General features: G+C 46.2%; 1 pseudogene; it reads left to right on the top strand.

Annotated features, from left to right (window-relative positions):
* The first annotated feature begins 5,526 nt into the window (after nucleotides 1-5,526).
* LOC126526132 (uncharacterized) lies at nucleotides 5,527-8,993 on the top strand (annotated as a pseudogene).
* The last annotated feature ends 695 nt before the right edge of the window (nucleotides 8,994-9,688 follow it).

Genomic DNA, 9,688 nt, shown 5'->3' with positions numbered 1-9,688 from the left:
CGTCGCCGACGCTGCTGGGCCGAAACTGGATTCATGCATTGGGCGTTCGTCTGCCAGAGTGCCCGGAAGCCAGCCTGCATGTGATGCAGAGCTGCCAAATCTGCCAGGAGCATCAGCGAGCCTCGCGTAATGTGGAAAGCACCCCCTGGCCGTTCCCACAGAGACCCTGGTCCCGCCTACAGGTGGATTTTGGGGGCTGTGGCGGTGGTGGCGGAGCAGCCTCCCTGCGCTTGGAGGACCTGCAGAGCCAGCTCGAGGAACAGCGGGAGCTGGCATCGGCACGGCTGCTGGAGCTGGAGCAGCTCCAGCTTGACCACAAGGAGGCCCTGAAGACGGTGGAGCGGCTGCAGATAGAGCTGCGGTCGCTGCCCGAGAGCCTGGTGGTGAGCACGGCAGAGTACAAGTGCCTGCAGAGCCGCAACAGGCAGCTCAAGAGCGAGGCCTCCCGCAGCAAGCGCAAGCTGCGCAAGGCTCAATCAGAGACGCAGAAGCTGAAGCAGAAGCTGGCTGCTGACCAAGGGTGCCGTCCCGGGCCTTTGCCAGAGTCGGGAGCTCCAGTTTTCGCCAGGAACTTCCGTCCTGGCCCACCCTGGTCTGCGGGACAGGTGGTGTCTCCTGCCAGCGCCTCATCGCTGCTCGTCCGCATGCCAGACGGGGCCATGTGGCATAGACACGCCAACCATGTCAGACCTCGCCTCGGGACCTGGCCAGCACCCTCGACTGCCACTGAGTTCCAGCCCGCAGGAGGACTAGCGGCAGCACCAGTCGCTTCTAGCGGAGTACCACCTACCTCGGAGGCGGCAACCGTAGCCAGTGGTGCGGCACCCGTTGGACCGGTGTCTAGCTCGGCACCACTCGCAAGGCCGACCACTACGGACGCCCCGGATGGAGCAAGGCTGGCTCAGGCAGCACCCGGCGTTGCCACACCCGACCCGTCAACACCGGTGCCCAGGCGGAGTACTCGACGGTGGAGGCCACCAGACCGTTACTCGCCTGGGTAGCAGGCACTGTCGACCCAGCAAGGGTAGAGGCAGAGCCTCATAGTGTGAACTTGGACATTTGTTTGAACTTGGACGTTTGTTTTTTATTTTAACAAACAAACTGGGGGTGAGGGGTTGTAGCAAGTAGGTGACGCCCCCTCGGACATAATCTTGGTTCGCCCGCCAAGCTCGGCGGCCTGCTATAGCTCGGCAGGCAACAGTGGTCACCCGCACCACAATAAACACCGACGAGCACGGCAGCTCGCCGGTCAGTAATCTTTCAGCACCACCACGCTGAGAAGCCCTCCCTTGTTCACGACCCGGGGTGGATTGTGACAATAATAGCAAGAGCTTGGTGGCGCAACCCAGCACCCCGTTCCAAAGGGAAAGCTAATAACATCCATCCATCCATCCACCCATCCATCCAAGGCTCTGTTATACTCCGACGTACTCGGCGCGCGGGCGAGCAGCGGTTGCGGTCGGATACGTCACGTCGGCGACGCCGCGCCAGGCGCAAGTCCGGCGCCCTACAGTGCAACCAGTTCCGACGCGGCGCAGCCATAGAGTTACTATACTGACTCTAGAGGGCAAGCTACTCATAGGGCCCATGCATTGAAATCGGGAACCGCAAGAGCGCCGCCATGTTGCTACGCGCCGAGGTTGCCAGCTCCTGAGACGCTTGCTAGACTTGGTGACAGTAGTCAGTTTTAATCCGGCAACCGTAGCAGCGTAGCAGCATGGCGTCTCGCTTGTAGTGTCGTGATGTGTGCGTGCAGCCGTGTGTTTGGGCTTTATAAGTTGGTTCTTTATTCTATGTTGCGGGACGGTGTAGGTGTGGTCCATGTTGGCCGTACATGTGGCAGTTATGCAACCGAGGGATGATCCTGTTGAAGTTTCCGGCGGTATGCGGTTTTCAGCGGTCACGCCTGTTGCAGGAGTGTCACTCGACGAGGTTACGAGCTCGAAGCTGTGGTCAGATTCTTCGTTGGCGTTCCGTAATTCTCTTCGCACGGGCGCGGTATGTTGCAAAAGCCGCTTTCGCGATCTATCGTCGCGACGGTAGATCGGGTTTTTTTATTATTATAAGTACTGATCCAGCTGTAGGGCACATGTAACCGACAAACGAAAGTCTCAGGAGAGCGCCTGAGATTATAATAAAGCAGGCGGCGCGGGAACTCCAGGGCACCCAAGGGACAGTGGGGGGATCGAAGCTCGAAGCAGAACGGTACGTAGGTTGGGGCCGCCGAGACAGGTGTGTGCCAGGGAGTGTTCGCACGGACAGCTCCCCTGGCACGCGCACCAGTGCCTCGCAAGGTCGAGATACTTTAAAGGTACCTGCGCCCGTGATCTTTCTTTTGCCTTGGTGCAGTGAGCACGATTAACGAGAATAATATGGAGGGCATCCGGTGCAGTCGCGAATGCGTCATGGCAAATGTAGCTCGCGTCGCCTGGCGTGTGTAGTAATATCAGAGTTGGTTGCATGAGCGTTATGCATAATACGCTTTGTTACGGTACCTTAACGGAATGGGTCTAGAGGACGGTGTTGGTACATATTTCGTACCGCCCTAATCCTATACCCCCCCCCCCCCCCCTTTTTTTTATGTATAAATACAATTCCTTGCCATGACGGATCATAGCCTCCTTTATTTTTGAAAAATAGAGGAGGCTATGGATGGCTTAACCAGTTCAAGTTGTCAACTTGTCAGTAACTGCCATAGGAATCACCGTAATAAACACAATTCCACGATCGGATTGTTTACTTTCATTTTTTGTTGTAACACTGAGGACTACATAGAACTTTATTTTGTATATGTGAGAGAAGTATGTGGATGTCACGAGCTTAAGCCAATGTGCGATACACAGACAAAGCAGCTGCTACATGAACTGCATTGAGGGCCACACAACACATATGTAATTAAAGGTGCAAAGTATAGGGGGAAGCTTCAAAATACGCTCTGTAGCACTGCAAAGTATACCATATCTTGTATGTGTCCAATAAATGTTCAAAAAAACAATACATCAATGTCCCATTTGCCTTCAAGTTTATTATCAAGTTCAAGTTTACTGATGTTTATTATGAGCATATGTACAACAGGAATCCAGTCAAGGTGGCTGTTCGAGGTGTGCTGGCTGCCTCAGTGTAAGAAAAAGAAAGTGGGTGAATGTCGACACCAGTGCCACTGCTTCTTGCCTCTGAGCTGCACGTGCCTCCGCAGCATCTTTGTGCACAAGTGTGCTGGCGTGGCGAGGCGTAGGAGTCATCGGAGAGAAAGAGTATTGTTTACATGGAGAATTGGCTGTTCACATTGCCTGTCGCTTTCCCTCAAATGTTTCCTTGGCGACTAGGGTGACACACCCGCAGTCAAGGTGGCTGTTCGGGGTGTGCTGGCTGCCTAAACAAAAGGAAAAGAAAGAAATTAGATGAATGTCGATACCAGTGCTATTGCTTCTTGCCTCTTACCTGCATTTGCCTCCACGGCCTCTTGGCTTGTGGAGTCTGTATGAGGGAGCTGCTGTAGCTAGGTGTAGGCATTGTCTAAGCAAACAGAAAAGGCCATTCAAATGGGGAATTATGGAAATAAATGCAGTTGTTATGTCTGCTTCTTGCACTCTTCTTGCCTAAAGTTTTCAAACATAGTGTCCAGTACACACCAGCACTTTGACTGCTTCTGATTTTATACCTGCAGGTGTTGCTGCGAGATCCTTAGTATGGCTGCGTGCAGCATTGTAACACTTGGCGGAGGCATTTGAAGTGGTAGCCAAAAATATAAAGAATCATCCTTGTCTGCATGAATGCGTTCAATTTCTAAATGCAGTGGTAACTATCACTATTAGTGCAAGGCCCCCCCCACATATATGCGGCAAGTGCCATAGCTCGAAACTGAACTTTTTCCTTTAGTGTTTCACAAGGTGTCTGATATGTCCACATTAGATGTGATGTGTTTGTATTTATTTATCCCAATGTGGAGAGAGCATCATTATATTGTTTTTCTTTATTTTTGCGTGTCTTGTTTTTTGGTTTATTTCTGAATTGATCAAGCAGCAGTCTCATGATGCTAAAGTGACTTATATAATGGAAATCAGCTTTTGTTTTGCAGAAAAACAACGCATTTCCTGACCCATTGTTTGACATCCCCTCACTCGCATAATTTTGCTGAGTATTCTACCTATATTGACGTGCTTGACCTCCACTAAAGAGTCTTGCATTTTCAAATACGACTCTTTCCTTAAAATCATTCGACACTTCTCATAATTTCTGTACCTTGGGCTTCTGATACTCTGCATTCACCATTTTTGCTTGTTTCTGACTAGAAATGTCTTCTTTAATTTAGAGCTTAAATTTTACCTTTGGAACACACGGAAGGGCTTGCCATTGCATATCTGCATAAAAGGGAAACATGTTTCATAAAGCATTTGCAAAATCCGATTGAAGATTGATGAATGCAGCTTGCAGTGTGATATGGCTGAATGAGCCATAAATGTAACTAATCTCACTTGGTAAATTAGAGCACATATTAGTGTGATGTACATGATACATTACACTAATGTGGAAGGTTCTCTTGCTTATACAGCAAAATAATCGGTGTGCGAGAAAAAATAATTTTTGCATACCCCTTGTACACACTGATTTAAGGAAAATGAGCTTGAGCTGTCCACATGATCTACTTATTTTACCTGAGAGTATGGTCAACAAAAATGTGTCCCAGCTGCTTAGTGGTATTTGAGATTATGTCAGTATTGCATATGTGCCTGTTGTCTAAAATAATTGAATTTTGAAAATGCTCGCAGGGATCTGATGTGCATATCTGCAGTTTATGGATACATGTAAAAGACTCAGCATCAAGTGCAAGTGAACGGTTCCACAGGCCCGGAGTCGATCATGCAAATAGATTCGCTGCACAAATTTGTGACCAGAAAATATATTCCACATGAAATGGCATGCAAGGAAGTGTTGAAAATATTGCACAGTTAATAGAACGCCTACGCTATTATTATGTGGGTTGATGCACTCGTTATGCAAAACGGAGGTGAGGCGTGCAGACAGGACACAAGAGTAGAGTATTTACAAGCAAACAACACGAGCGCCGCCCACTTCTCTACTCTTGTGTCCTGTCTGCACGCCTCACCTCTGTTTTGCATAATGAGTCCTTACCAACTAGCTCAGCTTTCTGTCGTTCTAAGTCTTGATGCACTCGATTTCGTCCCTATTAGGCACTCGCCTCTTCATTGCTTTGTGGCACAGAAATACTCGGCATCAGGCTGTTTTTCTGCTGTGGCCTTTGTAAAAGCGTGATTGTTCAAAGTTTAACAATTAAACAGGTTCTTTGAGTTGCTTGTGGCTTCGCCAGTACAATTCCGGTGCGCTGGTCCGTCTGTCCAGCAATTTCCTACTGAAGGGAAACCTGCAAATAAAAACACCGCTCCGCATGTAGAAAAATGATCTACTGTGACGCTTCTCAAACGATTGCGATGCACCACAAGAGCTGCCTACTCGCGTGATATTCTCAACAAGGAGATACATTCGTTTACTTACATGTGAAGGTATATGTCAGAGCACTTCGGGGCTTTGGTGGCTCATAAGGCACGAGTGTGCCATAGCGTCCGATGTCGACGCGCGATCGCATGTCAAAGCTAAACTGTACGAAACTACTACGCATCCAAAAAACAGATTCGAAACCGAAATTCGCGTCAGCCTTCATTGCATGAATGCGTACATCGTTATTTACATAAGTCATGGACTTAGCGATCACTTTCTGTGAACTTAAAATTAACGCACCACCTTCATAAAGCCATCAGGTACGCGTTTTTAGATGACAAAGCATAAGGTGACCTGTACTTGTTTTCAGCTCTTTCAATAGTAATTGCGCTGGCCACATTGACCAGCAGCAACAGGGCGGCGCCCTAGAGGTTCCCACTTTTGCGGCCCAGCTTTTCCTCTAGAGTTGTTCTACTAACTCTATGGGCGCAGCGGCCGCAGTTGAAGAAACGCATGCGCAGTTAATGCGCAGAACGTCGCGCCACCTGTCGTGAACCCGCAAAACAATTCCACTCGCCACTCGCATCTGTGCCTGTGAAGTGTCTCCCTCCTTTCGTACGGATTTCGCGCGCGTTTTTCTCCCTCTTTGTGATCTGCTTCGTGTTTGTTCTCAGCGATGGCGTGGACATACCCCGTACGAAAAACATTATTCTCAGTTTGTTGGTACATCGTCTGCGCCGCAAGAGGAAGAGGTCTCTCTACATAAGAGAGATCTTCGACAAGCGTCCGGAGTACGGCGAGTACCGCCACCTAATACAGGAGCTGCGGCAGAGCTATCCTGAATATCATTTCAAGTATTTCAGGTAAAAGAAAGCGAGTTACATAACAACTGTATTGCTTTCGTGATTGTGTAGCTCGAGCATGCTGAAATATGTTGTGCCAAATTTTCGTGCATTGCTTGAACTCAGGATGACAAAGGCATCTTTCGACAAGTTGTTGAGCCTTGCCACGACAGGCTTATACGCCCTCCAACGCACAGGAGGCCTATCTCTCCGTCAGAAAGGCTTGCGGTGACACTGAGGTAAAATATATGCTTTTCATAATTTCCTAGAAATTAGACAATGCGGTTGTGGTGGTGGTGGTAAACATTTATTTCACCTATTTACGGAGACAGTGCCGTGACGAGCCGGCGTACGGGCATAGTGTAGTTACAAAAATTACTTTTTTTCTTGAGATCTGCTTCAGAGGGCACATCGTATAATTTTAAACATATTGCACATTTTTATTTTTATTCGCTGATCTTCAACATACCTGTCACAAGCTGAACCACAACGCTCGTGAGCTATGTGGAGAAGCTGAGCTTTGAATATTCTAAGAGCCGTAACGGGAAAGCGCGGTTGCCATAGAGCAAGGAAATGCTGCGAGAACTGCATGCGGTAGAGAGTCGAAAAATATGTGGGTGGGTAGATGACTTGAAAAATCCGATAAATCGGTGGTGTGAGTGGCCGCTACTGGGTGGAAAAAGTGGCTTTGCCACGCTCGATCGTATTGCTCGCAAAGGGCTCCATGTAAAATAACACCCTCTCGCATATTTTTCCGTGGCGTCTCCGCATTTGTAGGCCCATCATATCAGCTCAGGTTCGGTTTTGTGATAGAAAAAGCACCAGAATTCCTTGCTTTGCTGACAATGACTATTTCTTCGTTTAAAAAAAACTGATATGACATTGTCTTGCCCATGGCTTCAAACTCGCCATTGACACTGCCCCTCGGACTGTGCTGGTTTAAAAAACTAAAAGTGCATTTCAATTACTGACTAATTTGTTCCATTTTTGCTCCAACTAATATCCGTCACAGCTAACAGTTCTTTCCCGAAATGTTTTTCCTATTTGGAGTTCCCAATTTTTCAGAATTTCGCAAAGTTCTTAAACATCCATATATTTGCTTTCCTAAACTTCCCCATGCGTTATATTTAGCCAAATACAGCTTTACGTTATTGTTTCTTTTGCTCAGTTGATTGCCTATTTTTCACAAATTCTGGCTGCCTGTCTGTCTGCCTACAGTACTTGTTAGGTAGGCCGACACACCGACAAACCATTTCTGTTACTAAGTGTGGCCCTTGTAGCGTTCGTGAGATGCAATGTATTTATTTTCAAACGAACCTTATAATGATGTTGGTATTAATTAATTTCATTGTAAACATAGATATGAAAATATTTCAACAATTATTAAAAAAATCTGTTCCATTAACACTTTTCCAGATTCCTGGCTACAGGAGGGTCCGTGCAAGATATTGCCATGAGTTACCGAATGCATGGATCGACGGTGTCAGACATCCTGAAAGAGACACTGCCAGCAATCTGGGACTGCTTGAAACCCCTTGTGCTTGCACGTGCAAGTGAACAGAAGTGGCGGAAGATAACAGCAGAATACAATGATAAATGGAATTTTTCGAATAATATAGGCAGCACTGATGGAAAGCACTTTCTAATCAAATGCCCCAACAGTGGGTCCGACTGCTACAACTACAAGAGGTTCTACTCATTACTTATGCTGGCTGTAGCAGATGCTAGTTATAGCTTTATTATGGTGGATATCGAAGCACAAGGTCAATTTTCCGATGGTTCTTTTTTCAAGAAGAGTCCCATCGAGACTTTCTTTCAAGAGGGAGCGTTGGGGCTCCCTTCCGGAGTTTCCAAATCCCCACTCACCCAAATTGGAACCCAGGCACTGCCATCAAACAACCGCCCCACTTCAGCGGCCATGGCAATGAGGGAAGAAATAGCAGATTATTTCATGTCTGCAGAAGGTTCATTGTCGTGGCAGTTAAACGTTGTCAGGCGGTGCTGAAATCCCAGTCCTTTCCTTTCATTTTTTGTGCCCCTACAGCTCCTAATGGTTAAACTGCACCACTTTGTATATATGTATACATACGGGTAATTGCTTTTTATTTTTTCAGGCGTATTGTATAACTTTTTCCTCTTCCAGCGTCGTAACAAGTACTTTGGCTCCTGTAATTGTGTACGATTTTGCCCTTACTACTATTTCCTTTCTTGAGCTTTTTTTTTCTCCATTTATGGTGAAGAACTACAGGTTTTATAGCAGTCGTATGCCAGTGATTTGTCTCACTAAAATTGGCATATGAACTGCATTTTACATGTAAACACATGTATTTTTTTCCTGCAATAATGAGAGAAGGGGAACCGAGGGGCTCGATTTTGTTAATCATGTGTATGTGGTCTTTTTTTCTGCATTGTCACTAAAGCTAACCCTATGTGCTTTTTTAACTGGTCTGCCTGACAGGTTAACTTCGGACCCTCCTTCTGTGCATGTCATTTTCACATGAAGTGTACATCACTGTGTTCCGAGAGCAGGTTGCTTAAATAGTTACAGCATGTACATAAATAGAAAACATCCCATATAAAAAAATGAAATTTAATTAAAAGTTTAGAATGAAACACACAAAAAAAGCAAGATGAGTTACATTTAACCAACTATTCATAACAAGACTTATTTCTCTACAACAGAGATACAAAATGCTACAAGTTCAAGCAAGAATGCAAGAACACTGAGAAAATTCCTTTCGGATGCAGTATATGTGTGTTCTTTACAACTGCCAGTTGGCATTTCCCTTGTGCGTTCTCGGTTACTTGTGGATATTGGGTTGGAATAATCTGAATAAATATTATTTAATGGAAGTAAAAGCCCTAAAATATGTGCGACTTGGGAATGAGACATTCATCGTCACAGTGGAATTGAACGTTGCAGTCTTATGCTGTGCGCTACTGTCTGAACAAATGCAGCTGTGCAATGGAGAAATGCTGTACTTGTACTATGTGATGCTCAATATACCTTGAATGCAAGAGAAATACAGCGCTTCATTTAGTGCACAAGAACATGAGAAATAAGTATGAAATATGTATCACATATTACAAAAAATGCCCATATTCGAAAAACAAAATAGTAATGCAAAACAAGCGCATGAAACAAATGTACTTTCTGAATCATGTTATGCTGAAAATGTCATACAAAGTCATTACTCATTACATTGATTTAATGCAGTAATGAAATCTTGTATAGTAATAGAATACACGACTGTCAAGAAACAAGTACCCGTAGTTACACACTACGTGGCGCTCAACATCAAGTGCTACCTCGGATCACGCCGTACAGTTATTAAATAATCGATCTGATTAAGGCAGTTACCGAGTTAGATGTTGCTTTGGTTTACCCC

The sequence above is a fragment of the Dermacentor andersoni genome, chromosome 8 (genome assembly GCF_023375885.2).
Source record: "Dermacentor andersoni chromosome 8, qqDerAnde1_hic_scaffold, whole genome shotgun sequence".
In the NCBI taxonomy this organism is placed as follows: Eukaryota; Metazoa; Arthropoda; class Arachnida; order Ixodida; family Ixodidae; genus Dermacentor; species Dermacentor andersoni.
Note: the sequence above shows the minus strand (reverse complement) of the source record. Positions and strands in the feature narration are given on the sequence as shown.